This window comes from Mastigoproctus giganteus, chromosome 12, assembly GCF_048544385.1.
Source record: "Mastigoproctus giganteus isolate SK-2022 chromosome 12, ASM4854438v1, whole genome shotgun sequence".
NCBI lineage: Eukaryota > Metazoa > Arthropoda > Arachnida > Uropygi > Thelyphonidae > Mastigoproctus > Mastigoproctus giganteus.
Genome location: NC_143586.1, coordinates 159564658 through 159581597, shown reverse-complemented (window position 1 = coordinate 159581597; position 16940 = coordinate 159564658). Strand labels below are relative to the sequence as shown.

The following is a 16940-nucleotide window of genomic DNA, read 5'->3' as shown; positions in this document are numbered from 1 at the left end:
AATTATTTCCAGTTTGGCAACAGTTGAAATACACTTCAGACAAATGTATATATTAACTGTGTAGTTAAAAGTATTGATTAAAATTCTGCTATATGAATCTTTCTTTGAAGATATTTTAGTATTGTAAAAATACACAGTGCCAAAACGAGACTGATGGTAGAAAAAAAATAATGATCCCGTGTATTAATAAACTAACCTTAGTTTATTCAAAGTAGCTTCCTCCTGTGTCTACTCACTGCATGCCATTATCACGAAACGACTGGTGAAAGGCCATGACTGGCAGACTGCTCAATGGTCTCATCACAGCTCTTTGAATGGGTCGACGTCATCAAAATAAAGGCTTTCAGTTGTGGCTTAAGCTTTGGGAACAAAAAGAAGTTGCACAGGTCTGTCTGGTGAATACGGTGTCTGGTGAATATGCAAACCTTTTTTTGCTAGCCAAAAACTCCCGAACAATGAGAGTCTTGTAGTTGGTACATTTTCATGCAAGGGAAACCAACTGCTGTGTTTTCCATACTGAAGCCACACATGGATTCTCTGCAAAAAAATATTTCAAAACATCCAGACATTAGGCAGCAGTAACATTTTGTGCATAATTCCTTTGCTGTCTTAGAAATTGATGAGCATGGTGTTGATTTTTGACCTTTCATGACAATTTTTTTTTTTTTTTTTTTAATGTTGAAGAGTGTGCCAACTTCTACTCTGCACTGTCACTTCGTTGCGGGGTCATACTGAAAACACCATGTCTTGTCACCTGTAACGATCAAATTCAGAAAGTTGGATTTGCTTTCAGCAGCGTCACTGTGCTCTCTGCAGCTTTCATCTTGCACCTGTCGCTGACTGTTTGTTAATGAATGTGGAACAAACTATGCACAGACCTTCGTTTTATTCAAATCCTGTTATTATTTGTTGAATGATTTCCTTATTAATGCACAGATCTGAAATCATTTGGATTGTTGTACATCGGCCATTGGTAATGATTTCCCACACTTTTTTTAAATCAACTCTTGCATTTGAACTGTTTTTGCTGGAACCCAACGTGTGTTGTTTTCCTGTGATTCTCTTCCATTGGCAAAATGTTTGTGCCAATTGAACACACATGCATAAGACACGCAGTTCTCTCCCTATGCTTAGTTAATCATCTGAAACACTTCTGTAGCACTTTTACCCAGTTGAACACAAAACTTGATGTTTGCTCATTGTTCCATTGTCCTTCCACAACGTGGACGCAGGAGATATGTGCAGGTTAGCTCATACTACATTCTGAAATGGCAACAATTTCTGCTGACCTTGGCTGTTTGCTAGAGGAACAATCACTCCTTCATTTCATGTTTACTTTTAGTAGATGGCAGCACCAGCACTTGTCTCGTAACTTCAGTCTCACTTTTCCAGTTGCTGCACTGTATGTGCTATTTCTGGTATGAGTTATTATTAAAGATGAAAACTAACGTTGAGTGATCAAATTCTTAGAACTTCCTACTTGAAGTTAGTTATTTAGTTCTTTAATAATACTGTTTACAGAACACCACATATCTGTTCCAAGGTTTTTTAGGATTATAAAGGATCATATCTTGATAATTAGTAGTGGCATGTGATGCAAGAAAGCAAATGTATGAGCTTATGCAGCATCAGCCAAAGAAAAAAAAAAAAAAAAAACACACCATTCCCTCCAAATGCCTGTCCAGTTCCTCCTTAAATTTATTCAACCTATCAACTTCCACAACGACAGATGGAAGTTTGTTCCAGCAATTAACCACCCGCTGGCTAAAGGCAAATTTCCGCACATCTATTCTACATCTGTCTTTTCTTAATTTGAATTTATGCCCCCTTAGGTTCGTAATCTGAACAAGTGGAATGATCCCATCAGAATTCAGAGTGCTCAACCCATTCAAGGCCTTATATACCTCAATCAGATCACCACGCAGGTGCCTAATTCAGTGGTATGTGGACTTTTTGAACAGGGGAAACAGTAAAGTTGCAAAAAACAGTTTTGCCTGGTCTTATTTGGATCCCAAATTTCTATTTTTGTTTTGGAAACATTGTGTTTTATTTTTTGAAGTCTGCTTTGAATATACTACTACTTGATCTTTTATGAATACTTGCAATACTTACTAAATGTAATTTATCATTTTCTTACGAACAATTAGAAAAATACCTTTTTTTTTTTTTTTTTTTTTTTTTACAATGGTTATTTTCTGTGAAACAAACCTTTTTATTAACTCTGCTGAAAAACAAAATTATGATATACAGTATATATATTTTTTATTATAAAACTTTATAAAATACCCTGCATGTCCATCCTAGAGTATAAACAAAAAATTTATTAATATCATGGCAGCAGGTACACCCATAGACAAGGTATGCCAATCAGTTTTTAGGACCAAACCTCCAGAAAGGGTTGAAAAGGGAACATAAATTTTATTCTTAATTCTGATACTATTTTGAATAATAATGAACTGCAGCTTCAACCCACAAATACACTTCTTCTTCTTGGTCCTTAGCTGGCAGCTGGGGGAGGCGGTTGGCCACGCAACCAGTATGCTGCTGTAGGTGCCACAGGGTTTCGGACTTGCTCTGTGATGTTCTTCCATACTTTACGATCCATGGCGTCAGTCCTGGCCTGGTTAAGGTCGAGACATCGGCTCTTCAAGTCGTTTTCCTAGGCGCGGTCCGTTGGATGCTCCATTGGGTGGGTCGTTGTCTCCAAAGGAGCGTGGATGGTATTCTGTTCGTGCCCATTCTACATACGTGGCCAAACCATCTAAGCCTTCGCTTCTGGATTTGGTCGGCAATGGTTGGTTGCTGTTGGTATCTGGTGCGGATGGTATCATTAGTGATGCGGTCACGAAGTGAGATGCCCAAAATCTGCCGCAGGCATCGCATTTGGAATACCTCAAGTTTGTTTAAATCTAGCTTGAGACAAATCCATGTTTCTGATCCGTAAAGGAGAATGGGCAGGATCAAAGTCCAGAAGAGTCGGATTTTAGTCTTTGAGGAAATGTTGGTCCTCTTCCACAGACACCATTTGAGCGAGGCGAACGCAGTGGCCGCCTGTCCAATTCTGCTGTGGATTTCCATGGTGGATGCAACTTTCTTCTCCTGGATAGCGACACAAGGTATTTAAAGTCCTGCACTTGCTCGATCTGGACGCCTTCGAGATAGATGGTGGCTTGTGACCCATCTGTTGTCAGGGCCTTTGTCTTATCAGCATTGATCTTCAAACCGTATGGCCGGGCAATGTCGTAGAGGATGTCCGTGGCTTCAGAGTCGTTACCAGCAAAGATAGCACTATCATCGGCAAACATCAGGTCAGTCACATAGTGATCCTTGTCATATTGTATGCCCCGTCTGTTTCTGAATGCTTGCCTCATAATGGCGTCGACCACAATGTTGAAAAGCAACGGGAAGGCTACATCCCCTTGGCGGACTCCAGTTTGGATGGTAAATTCCTCAGATAAATCGTTCTGGATGCGCACCTGGCTGGTTAAACCATTGTATGCAGTTTGGAGGAGTGTGATGACTTTTCGAGGTACATGTTCAACCTCTAGTAGTTTCCATAAGGCAGGCCGATGGACAAAGTCGAAAGCAGACTTAAAGTCAATGAAAACAATGACGATTCGCTGTCCACACCGGATCCTCTCCTCCATCAGCTGACGGATGGCAAAGATTTGATCACAGCATCCTCGCCCGGGTCTAAATCCCGCCTGTTCTTCTCGACTGGTTTGCTCGCGATGTTTTTGCAGCTTTGACTGGATGATCTTCATAAAGACCTTTCCGATGATGGAAAGGAGGCTGATGCCACGGTAGTTCTTGCAATCCCGGTTATCACCTTTCTTGTGGATCGGTACAATAATGGCTTTCCTCCATGTTAGCGGAATTTGTTCAGTGCACCAGATGGTTTTGAGCAGTGAGTGTAGTCGGCGAAGCAGTACATCTCCCCCAGCTTTTGATTGCTTCTGTGGTGACTTGGTCCACTCCTGGTGCCCTGCCATTCTTTAGGGATTGTATGGCTGCTTTCACTTCTTCTACTGTAGGCTCAACATCAACCATAGAGACTTCAGGGGAATCAATCGATAGTGCGGCTTCTGGCGGTCCCTGAGGTGGATCGTGATTATACAATGCTTTGAAGAATTCACTCCACCGTTGCAAGCGTTCAGACGGTGATCGCACGAAGGTCCCATCAGCATTCTTGATGTTGTCACTAGTCAATTTGGTCTTTCCACTCAGACATCTGAGGGTGCGATAGAGAGTGCGGTACTCGTTCTTGGATGCCGCCACTTCAAGATCGTCTGCCACTTGATTCCAGTATGCTTCTCTTTCCGCTGTCATCCTCTGTCGGACTTCTCAGTTTAGCTGCCAGTACCGTTCAAAGTCGACCAACTTTGCCTGCTTCCGTTTGTCCACGAGGTCGAGGCACTCATCTGATATCCATGGTTGCGTTCGACGTCGGGCAGGTGGACATAGGGGCTTGGCACATTCCAGGATGGCATCAGAGCTCTGCTTTTCTTCTTCATTTATATCCTCGGGCACAGCTAGCGTCTCGAAGCGGTTGGATAGGGCGATCTGATATGCCCCTTTGTTGGCAGTATTCATTAGCTGCCTCCAGTCCAGCTTGGCTGACCGGGATGACCTTTTTGCATGCCGTAATTTGAGCTGCACCTTAGCCCGGATGAGGTAGTGATCAGATCCGCAATCAGGTCCCCTCATGGCACGAACATCCATGAGTGATGAGCAAAATCGGGCGTTGATCAGAATGTAGTCCAGGATTGCTGAGTCCTTGCCAGATGGATTTCGCCATGTAAGTTGATGTTTTTGAGGGTGCTGGAACTGACTGTTTCCGATGATCAGGTTGTTAGATGCGGCAAAGGACAACAAACGTAGTCCATTGTCATTGATCTTCCCATGGCCAAACTTTCCCATTGTTGTTTCCTAACCAGATCTGTCCACGCCAATTTGGGCATTAAAGTCCCCTGCGAGGATGATCACTTCTGTCTGTGGAATTGAATCCAGCGTATGTTGGAGCTGGTTGTAGAAGTCATTCTTGGTCGGGTCCAGGCTAGTCTCAGTTGGTGCATAGGCGGAGATAATATGGGTCTTGATGGTGCCCTTGACAGTAAGGACTGCCAGGCGGTCCGATATTGGTTGGAAAGCGATCACACTACTGGTGGCCTGAACATCGACCATAAAGCCCACTCCTGCTTCTCGTTTCTCACCACCAGAGTAGAATAGCATAACCGCTTCGTTAGGTGCTGCTGGTTGGATGATCATCGTTCCAGAACCGGTGAGCCTTAATTCGGATAATGCTGCGATTGATACCTTGCACCTAAGTAGTTCTTGGGCAATGATTTCCTTTTGTCCAACGTGGTGCCCCGTTCGAACATTCCATTCGCCAATGTTAATTACCCTTTTCAGCGTAGTAAGCTTATTGCTATGGCCAGTGGTCCACTTTACACCAGTTCCCTGGGTCCCCAGTGCTGGCGCATCGGCTACCCCGGATGCGGTAACATTGTTGTAAGAGCTTGTTCTATGGCCAGTGGTCCACTTCACACCAGCACCCCGGGTCCCCAGTGCTGGCGCATCGGCTACCCCGGATGCAGTAACATTGTTATAAGAGCTTGTTCTGTGGCCAGTGGTCCACTTCACACCAGCACCCTGGGTCCCCAGTGCTGGCGCATCGGCTACCCCGGATGCAGTAACATTGTTGTAAGATCTTGTTCCGAATTTCATGCGGTTTCTTGCCTAGTTTCCCCGGTTTCCCGGTTCTGTAATTTTCATCTGTTTAAATGATCAAATGTGATGTTTTGCAGTATAATCCCTACACTTTTTTTTTTTTTTATAAACATTATATTGTTGGCTGTTGAATCAGGCTGTTCGGTATAGTGCAAATTTGTATTTAAGGTATGTTTTCCCCTAGATTTCATTCAATCTCTTTTTCATATTTAGATTTGTCTGCTTTTATCACAATGTATACGACTTCTGCCCCATCCGTAATTTTATTTTACACAAAAATGTGATCATTTATTGGAAAACATTGTTGTATGTCTTCTTGTTGTATATCTGTGGAGCCTGAAATCCGGTTAATAAGCTGTGTTCTTCATTATCTTCATGTAGTTCAGAAGATTCCTTAGCGTTATCAACCAAAGGCAAAGTTTTCGCTCCAAGATTTCTGTTAAGTTTTGAGCAGCATGCTGATTAGTGGAGAATCTCTCCCCATTAATACTTCATACATGGATACTTGGACATTTTTTTTTCTAATGTCTAAGCAATTAGAAATGGCACATTTCTAATGTCTAAGCCATTTATATCACTTGATATAAAACTTTCTTCACTGTTAATCTTTTGTTGGAAGACAAAGGCCTTTTCTTTGATGCTGATTTTGAGTCTGTTGACTTGAGTTCTGTCTTGTCTTTCTTGCATAAGTCATAATACAGTCTACTATCTTTATTTTGGTTTCTTAAGTAGAGCAAGAACGAACAAGTTAGTGCAAAGCATCATTTATTTCATAGTGAGCAACCAAAGTAGGTGAAATGACTACAAACTAAAATGATGCTTTGTACTAATTTGTTTGTATAGTAAATTTTCGTTGTTTCTGAGGGTTTCAGTCCTAAACCCTTTTTAGTAGAGCAACAACTTATAATCAAACTTGAGTGCAAAATCCTTCTAGGTTTTATGTGATTCCCCCCCCCCCCCAGTTTTTTAGTTGTCTTGCTGACGTAGCTGAGTGCAGTAGCGCATGCTCTTTGAGTGGACCTCGGTTCAAGCCCATGACTTCTAAATGCAATTAACATTTGTATTGTTTAATTGTAAACTCCACTGACCTGGTGGTAGTGCCAGAGTATAAACAAGAACATAATTATAATTCAGTTTTTTCGTTTTTTTTTTTTTTTTTTTTTTTTTAGACTTAACCTTTATTGAGTATTTTCAGAGCTCCAAATTAGTTTTCATAGAAAACACAACTCTTTTCTCACCCATATTTCATTAATTTACTTAACTTGGATAAGTAAATCAATGTCCACAGAACAATAGCATTGTTTTGTGGACTTCAGACAATGTTTTTTTTAAAGACAGAAGGGGGCCGAGATTATTAACCTTCCTGGTTAATGTGGAGAGGCAGTTAAGAGGGTTCCTGCTGTATATATGCCTAGATGCTTTATGAAGATTAAGTTATCGTGTCCATATTTAACCCAAACACTGTCTGTAGAAAAAAATAATAAATCAAGGACAAGTGCATCAGAACAATTTTTTTCTCTTCTTCAAACATCCAGTCAGCCATTTTATGTTTTTGTAATATTTTTGTAAATTTTTTTTTTTAGTTTTTTTTGAATCACGAACCAAATAATCAATTAACTTGAGATTATTTAATATGGAGGCTGCTTTTATTAACATTATGCTTATCAGGAAAGTTGAACAACTTTTCTTCAAAATTTGTAACTTAAATTTTCTAATAGGCTGCATGACTGAATATTAGTAATGTTACAGTGATCATTGCTACAGCCTGGTGTTACTCAATTGGATGATTCCTTGCAAACAGAATATCTGTACAAAGTGAGTGAGTACATCAGGACAAGTACTTTCCGTCATGCATATATAAATTACTTAAACAAGAAGATCCAATTTTGAAGATATTGCTGTATCTTAACAATTGGCAGTTCTTATTTTAGTTCTTTCATTTAAATCTTTGCATAAAAATTGTATAAATGATTGCTATTAGAAGAAGAAACTAACTTAATCTTGACTCAACTTCAAGAAAACGTTGATACACAGTTTTATATTTGTATCTTTGGAGAATTTTGGACAGATTTTTACTGCTGCTTCCCCATCATATGTGTAGTTATGTTATACCACGACAGCAGGTCAATTGGTATCTTACATTTGTATAGAAAACATATTTTGTCTAAGTGTCTTTCTCTGCCTCAGATAGGCTGTTTCCTTCCTTCAATAGAATTTGAACCCAGATTTCTTCACGGGAATGAAAAGTGGCTGACCCACTATATTGCAATGGAACGTATAAGTCGTAGTAATGGCAAATGATGCAAGAAAGCTTATATAGCATCAGTCAAAAAAAAAAAAAAAAACCTCTTCACCTATCCATACCCTACAAAAAATTGTCTAGTTCTCCCTGGAATTTATTCAACCCATCCACTTCCACAACAACAAATGGAAGCCTGTTCTAACCATCAGTGTTACACAAAAAACGTCTGTAAAGAACAGTGGATACAAATCAGGAAGGTTAACCTGAACCTTCCTGAATAAAAATTTAAATAAGGATTGCATCTACCATGGTATGAACGTCAAGCTTGAAGGCAAATAAATATGAGGATATACTTGTCCTAACTCAAGTAGGATGCACTCATCTGCCACCACTTTGTATTAACTGTCATTCCTTATTTACCATAAAACACATTCTTCTAGACTAGCTACTGCTCTATTATCTGGTACATCATTTTTAAACCACTTTCTGATGTATAGAAACCCCTGTTTATTTGATTTAAGGAATCAGTATAAATATTAGGTGTGTGTACACACAACATTACATTAATCTTAAAGAAAAATCATTGCAAATTTGGCTGAATTCTTTACATTCTTAAAATACAATTATTTTATACATTTTAATGCACAATACAACTTTATCCTAATACGAGTCTTCCAGTGTAGCATATGGAAATCATGAGATTGCAAAGCTAGCATTGTAGAATGATCAAATTGTAACCAGAAATCAATCATGTGAATCAACTGAAGTGCTCAATGTCTCAATTACCCAGGTTGTCGACTGGAAATGGGTCTTTAAATTCTTTCAGAAGTAGTAGTAGTAGCAGTGGCATTTGATGCAAGAAAGCAAGTGTATGAGCTTATGCAGCATCAGCCAAAAAAAAACAAAAAAAAAAACACACCATTCCTTCCAAATGCCTGTCCAGTTCCTCCTTAAATTTATTCAACCTATCAACTTCCACAACGACAGATGGAAGTTTGTTCCAGCAATTAACCACCTGCTGGCTAAAGGCAAATTTCCGCACATCTAATCTACATCTGTCTTTTCTTAATTTGAATTTATGCCCCCTTAGGTTCGTAATCTGAACAAGTGGAAGGATCCCATCAGAATTCAGCGTGCTCAACCCATTCAAGGCCTTATACACCTCAGTCAGATCACCGCGAAGGTGCCTAGTCTCCAGCCACTGCAATTTGCAGAACTTAAGCCTCTCTTGGTAAGAGGATCCCTTCATTCCCCTCACCAATCTTGTTGCCCTTCTCTGTACACGCTCAAGTAAATCTACATCCTTCCTAAAATGAGGCCTCCAGACCTGTATACAGTACTCAAGGCGTGGCCTGACCATTGCCTTATACAGAGGGACAATCACCTCCTTCTCCCTACTAGCAAAATTCCTATATATCATTGACAAAACCCCATGACCTGCCCTGGCAGCCTGTCTGCATTGCTCAGAAAACTTCATATCTGACTGAACAATTACTCCCAGGTCTTTCATTTTCTACCACCTTAAGTGTAGTACCACACAGTTGGTACGTTTCTCTGGGGTTACTTCTACCCATATGCAGTACTTTGCATTTGTCAAGGTTAAACTTCAGTTGCCACTTCTTAGCCCATCTGCCCAAATTATTTAGATCCTGTTGCAGTAGCACACTGCCATTACTGTCATTAACAACCCTGCCAACCTTTGTATCATCTGCAAACTTCGACATTAAGCCTGATATACCTTCATCAATATCATTGATAAATATACAAAACAACAGTGGACCTAACACCAAACCCTGTGGGACTCCACTAATAACATTAGTCCAAGAAGAGCAGCACCCATTGATTACCACCCTCTGTCTTCTCGCACTTAACCATCCTTTTATCCATTGTAGCAACTTACCTTTAATACCATTCTGCTCCAATTTGTACAATAGTCTTCCATGTGCAACAGTGTCAAAAGCTTTCCTGAAATCCAAATATATGATATCAAAATTGATATCAATTTTGCATCCAATTCTTTTGTAACCACATCATAATATCCTATCAAATTTGTCAGACAAGACTTTCCCTTAACAAACCCATGCTGTGTCTGAATTATTGCTGCAGTCTTGTCTAGATGATCCTGCAATGCATCTTTAACCAGTGACTCCATTATTTTACCCGGAACAGAAGTTAAACTAACTGGTCTGTAATTACTTGTGTCACCCTTCGATCCCCCTTTGTGAATTGGAGATATATTTGCACATCTCCAATCCGTGGGAACCTCTCCTGAGTTCAAGGATGCTCTCATAATTATGGCTAAAGGTTTGCTTAGTTGCTTTGCCGCCTCCTTTAATATAACTGGATAGATCCCATCCACCCCAGGTGCTTTTCTTATGTTTAACTTCAACAATTTCTCCTCCACTTTGCTTTCAGTTAATACAAAATCATTAAGTATCCTGCTACAATTTGATAACCTTCTGCCATTTTCAAACTTTAATAATTCCTCATGTGTGAATGTAGATGCAAAATACTCATTCAGTTTGTTTGCTATCTGAGCAGGATCATCAACAGTCGAACCATCGATGTCAAGTGGCCCAATCAGATTCATCCCCTTCCTTTTAAAGTGTATATAAGTAAAGAAATCCTTGCTGTTTTTCTTAGCATCTTTTGCCAAGGATTTCTCGTAATTTGCCTTCGCCTGCCTAACCTCCTTTGTCACCTGATTACAGACTAGCTTATATCTGCCATAGGCTTCTGAGTCGCTTGATAATTTATATGCATCCCATGCATTTTTCTTCTCTATTAAGAGTCTCATTAGTTCATTCGATAACTATTTAGGCCTAAACCTTGAACAATATTTCTTAATAGGTATGAAACTTTTAGTAGCTTCCACGATTAACACTTGAAAGCTTCCTACTTAGAATTTACAGTTGGTATCATTGTCAGTTTATCCCACTGTACAGAATTTAAAAACTGTCGGAGACCACTGTACTCACCTTTACAGAAGCAAAAACCCTTTCCTTTACCCCTGATGGTAAGTAAATCCCACATCAGTACACTGTGATCACTGCCACCTAGTGGTTCCTTTATCTGCAAATTCTTAATACACGAATGATCACTGCTGATAACCAGATCAAGAGTATTACTTTCTGTGGTTGCCTCTCGAACATGCTGCTGCAGAAAACAATCATCCAATAAATCCACAAAAGTCTGACTAGTGTGTGAGTGACCAACCCACAAGTTCCAGTCAATATCTGGGAAGTTAAAATCGCCCATTATAAGACATTACGATTTACTAGTCCACTCTATTTCTCTGTACAATTGTTCATTGTACTCATTCGAGTCATTAGGCCTATAACACACTCCTCTTATTTTTGCTTTAGCAGTGCTTATGTCACACCAAACTGACTCAACAGTGCAATGTTCATCTATATCAACTGGATGCACTTCTTTTGATTTTATGTTTTTCTTAATTAACAGCATAACACCTCCTCCCTTTCTATGCTGTCTATCCTTTCTGTACACATTGTGTTCCCCAAATTCCAGTTCAGCATTCCTTATACCTGTGTGACACCACGTCTCTGCTATCCCAGCAATATCCGCCTTTGATGTCTTGACCAACACTTCAAATTCATCAAATTTATTTACTATACTTCTAGCATTGGTATACATGCAAGCATACATGCTCCTACTCCTATTCTTAGTTACCCTAACACATCCCATATACCCACCTATTTCAGGATGGCTGCCATCCGTCCCTGAAACCCCCAACACCCCACGCTCCAGGTCGCTACTTATTCTAATAGAAGTTGTGCAAGAATCACCTTCACCTCTGCCTACGGCTACTGTTAAACTATTAGTCCTTGTATCCTCCCAAGCTAGCAGTTTTCCGACCCACCTAATACTGCCTCGATAGCATCAGCAAATATTCTTGCACCCTTTCTATTTAGGTGTATCCCATCCCTATAGAAGCAGTCTCTCCTGTTAACAAGTGGCCAATACAATGCAGCATTCATGGCATCTTTGCATTTTAAAAATGCACAAGAATGCCATTAACAGTCAGTTTTCTTCCTTGTTAATAGCAGAATGGTGATTGAACTTCTTTGTTGGAAGGGAATCGTGATACCTCCATTGCATTCATGCACCTTTGGATTCTAGTTGAAAGTGGTGGTCCCACAGTTCACATCACATTTAAATTTTTGCAAATGATATGTATCACTAGTTATGACATCAGCTGTCTTTTTAAGCAGTGGGTTTCCCGAATTTGGTCAAGTAATGGGATAAGTATATAATTGATTTGGTGATTATACTGAAAAATGAATGCCTTCTTTAGATTTGGTTTCTGTTTACACTCAACCCCAATGATTTTGCAATTTATTTACTAGTTCTTTAACATAAAAGTGCAGGTAAAAAGGCTCCAAGTGACTGTCAAAATTGCTTATCCAGCCCAAAAAATTTTTAAAAACTTAACTTTCTTATCGAACACATTAAAAAATAAAAAGTGAACTGCAGCTATTATCAACCCACTGCAGGATGAAAGCCTCTTCAACAACTCATGTTGAGGGAAATGGACCATAATCTGCCGCTCTGGTCCAGTGTGGGTTGGCAGATCGACTGTATTTAGCAGTCAGGGGCATGAACCCCGGTCTACTCAAAGAGCATGTGCTACTGCACTTGGCGCTTCCGTAGCCAATTGGACAGCAGCAGTGCGTAGCACACACTTCTTTATTAGACCGGGGTTCAAGCCTATGACCACCAAATACAAAGGATGCAGAAAGGTCATGGAAAGAACACCGTATATCCCCAGAGCAATATGGTCCTAGTTGCTAATGCTCCTAAAAACCAAACAAAACGAACAAACAAAAGCTACTGCACTCCCGCATCTGACCACTCGGTTGCGGAGGCCATGAACACATTAATTCAGATACAAATTTAATCAAGAATCAAATATTACTATTAACTTAGAGAAATAAGTAAATTCTTTGTACTAAGAGGCCATTCCCATTTCAGAAGATTTTAACTTGAGATCAAACCACATTGAAGCCAGTCATTCAAATTTGAAACCACTCTTCAAATGCTTATGAGAGTTTGAAGAGTTAGGTAGATGCCCTTGAAGGTATTAAAATGGGGAACCCATTAAGCTCTCAACTGCTCAACTTAATGCCAGAGCTTACTCTTGTGCATCAGGCAACACATCGGCAATCTCCAAAGCAGAATGCGCTGGTCCTACAGGAGTTGGTTATTGTCGGTGACTCTATTTTTAGGAGGATGGGTAATATATTGTGTAAAGGATAGGTGGAATAGGACTAGGGTATGTCTGCCGGGGCAAAAGTTGATGATGTTGTAGAGAGATCATCCTTTAAGGGCACAAAGGGTGATATTGTTGTACACGATGGCACTAATGACATTAAGAATAGGAGATCTGCTGATTTACTTAACAAGTATAGATCAATACTGAAAAAAGTCGTGAGTTAGGGTTAAATTTGAAAGTGTCTGCAATTATTATTATTATTATTATTATTATTATTAGCCATATGGTGCAAGGAAGCCTGAGGCTTATGCTGCACCAGCCAAAAAAAAAAAATTTTTGAGTTACCCTGAGAGAGAGAGAGAGAGAGAGAGAGAGAGAGAGAAGTAGAAGGAAATCACCAAGAAAGAGAGAAGAATGATGATATCCAGCTCAGGACCCTGGGTGTGCCAAGCCCATTCTACCCAGACACGATAGGAGGGAGTTGTCAATCAATTTGGTCCTGGAGGGATTGTGCACATCTCATGGGGTAGAATTTTTCTCAGCATGGTCTGTGCTTGCTAAAAGGAGAGATTGTTTCTACAGGGATGGGATACACTTAAATAGAAGGGGTGCAAGAGTGTTTTATGATGCTATTGAGGCAGTGTTAGGTGGGTCAGAAAACTGCTAGCTTGAGGGAATTCACAGACTAAAAGGTTAAAAGTAGCCGCAAGCAGAGGTGAAAGTGATTCTTGTACTGCTTCTATTAGAATGAGCAGTGCCCTGGAGGGCAGGGTGCTGGAGGTTTCAGGGACCGATGGGAGTCATCATGAAACAAATAAATACATGGGCTGTGTTAGGGTAACTAAGAATAGGTGTGTGTATACTAGCATGTACACCAGTGCTAGAATTATAGACCAGTACTTCAAATTTGATGAATTTGAAGTACTGGTCAAGACATCAAAGGAGGATATTGTTGGGATATCAGAGACGTGGTGTCACACAGATATTAGGGATGCAGAATTGGAATTTGGGAAGTACAGAAAGGATAGGAAGGGAGGAGGGGTTATGTTGTTAATTAAGAAAAACATAAAATCTAAGGAAGTGCATCCAGTTGACATAGATGGACAGTACAATGTTGAGTCAGTTTGGTGTGACATAAGCACTGGGAAAGTAAAAATGAAAGTAGGAGTGTGTTATAGGTCTAATGAGTACAATGAACAATTGTACAGAGAAATAGAATGGGCCTGTAAATCAGATTGTGTTATGGGGGGGGGGGGTTAACTTCCCAGATATTGACTGAAACTTGTGGATTGGTCACTCACACACTAGCAAGACTTTTGTGGATTTATTGCATAATTGCTTTCTGCAGCAGCACCCCATTTGAGAGGCAACTGGAGAGTGTAATACTCTTGATCTGGTTATCAGCAGTAATTATTCGTGCATTAAGAATTTTCAGATAAAGGAAACACTAGGTGGCAGTGATCACAGTGTACTGATGTAGTATTTACTTAAAGATATATAATTACCATTGGGGGTAAAGGGAAGGGTTTTGCTTCCATGAAGGTGACTACAATGATCTCAGACAGTTTTTAAATTTTGCACAGTAGGACCAACTGATGATGTTACCAACAGCAAATTCTAAGTGGGAAGCATTCAAGAAACTAGGCTTTTCATACCGATTTAAGAAATACTGTTCAACTTTTAAATGTAAATGAATGTCAGATATGCCGACCGGGCTAGCCGAGTGGGTAAAGTACCTGCCCAGCAACCCAAAGGTCGCGGGTTCGATTCCCGCCTCGGGCTTGGATCAAAGTACTGCAAAAACCTTGGGAGGTGCAATATGGCCACAGAAGCCGATGCGCCAACAACTACCAAATCAAAAAAAAAAAAAAAAAAAAAAGAATGTCAGATAAAGTAATGAGACTTGTGGCAGAGAAGAAAAATGCATGTAATGCATATAAATTATCAAGTGGCACAGAAGCCTGCGGCAGTTATAAGCTAGTCTGTAATCAGTTCACAAAGGAGAGTAAGCAAGTGAAGGCATTTTATGAGAAATCTTTGGCAAAAGATGCTAAGAAAAACAGCAAGTTCTTTATTTATATAACAACCTTTCTGTCAAGATGAAGGAGTCCCCCAAGGGTCCGTGTTAAGTTTTACGCTTTTCGCTATCAAAGTTAATTCGATTACTGAGCAACTTCCTCCAACTGTAAACAGTGTACCCTCTTTTTTGATGATTTTACCATCTTCTGTCAGTCAAGCAACATGAGGGATTGAACGACAATTGCAGCATGCCATTGACCATGTCAAAACTTGGGCAATGGCTAATGGTTTCAGGCTGTCACCTCAGAAGACTGTCTGCATACACTTTTGCCGCAAATGGAACCTTCACCCTGAACCAGAACTCAAACTCGGACAATACATTATTCCAGTAGTACCTGAGACAAAATTCAAGAAGTTGACATTTTTACCACATATCCGTCAACTGCGAACAAAGTGCACGAGGGATTGAATCTCCTCCGTGCCACTCCTCAAATAAATGGGGGCTGACCGATGCACTTTACTCCGCCTTTATCGTGCACTTGTTCGTTCAAAATTAGACTATGGGTCCCAAGTGTACGCATCGGCTAGAAATAGCGTACTACAGTGGCTAGACCCACTCCACCACCAAGCCATCCGTACAACTACTGGAGCATTCAAAGCATCTCCTGTCCAGAGTTTATACGTCGAAGCCGATGAACCACCACTATTGCTCCGACGAAAGCAATTGTCGCTAAAATGTACTTTTAAACTAAAATCCCTGCCAGACAACCCAACATGGACTTGGGTTTTTGAGCCACGATGGGAAATGCTTTATAAAACCCGTCAGACTGCCAACCGATCCTTTGGCATCAGTGTCCAAGAGCTGCTCAGAGAGCTCAATATCACGGTAGACAATGTTGCCCACTCACCAAGGCAACCACTTCCACCCTGGTATGCTCGCTTACCATCATGCGACTTCTCCATTAAAAGTTGGGGTAAGTCCATAACTCCATCCCCTGTCTACCAACAACTCTACGCTGCCCACCGATCCGATTACTCTGATTTTTTGCCTGTGTTCACCGATGGCTCGAAATCGGAGTTGTCTGTAGGATCTGCTGCTGTCTTTCCAGATAGTACTATATCTGGGAAGATTCCCCACGAATGCAGCCTATATACAACTGAGTTGTATGCTATTGAGCTAGCCTTGGACCACATTAAAACCCGTAAGCACCAAAAATGTATGGTGTACACTGACTCTTCAAGTACACTGCAAGCTTTATCGGGGATGAGGTATAATCCTCATCCGATTGTGACTCTGATTCAGCAGATGTTACATTCCCTGTTTGAGTGTTCATTCCACATCCGTTTCTGCTGGATTCCAAGCCACTTTGGGATCGGGGGAAAATGAACTGGCAGATGCTGCGGCCAGATCACCAGAACCCCACAACACTTATTGCCTGTTAGTCCCCTATACAGACTACAGGCAGCTAATACAAGATAAATTACATTCCCAATGGCAACAATCTTGGCATGAGCAAGTCACAAACAAGCTCTATCAGATAAAGCCTGTAATCTGACACTGGCAGTCTAGTCTGCGCAGGAACCGCAAAGAGGAAGTTGTTCTAGCTCGCCTCCGCATAGGACACAGTCATCTTAAACATGCTTTTCTGCTGAGGGCAGATGACTGTCCTATGTGCGAGAACTGCTGCACCATTTTAACTATTCACCACATTTTAA

General features: G+C 40.6%; 1 protein-coding gene across 6 annotated transcripts in view; it reads left to right on the top strand.

Moving 5' to 3' along the window:
- Positions 1-16940, top strand: part of LOC150077541 (single-stranded DNA-binding protein 3-like) — a 729210-nt gene that overhangs the window by 35726 nt on the left and 676544 nt on the right. The window lies entirely within an intron of this gene.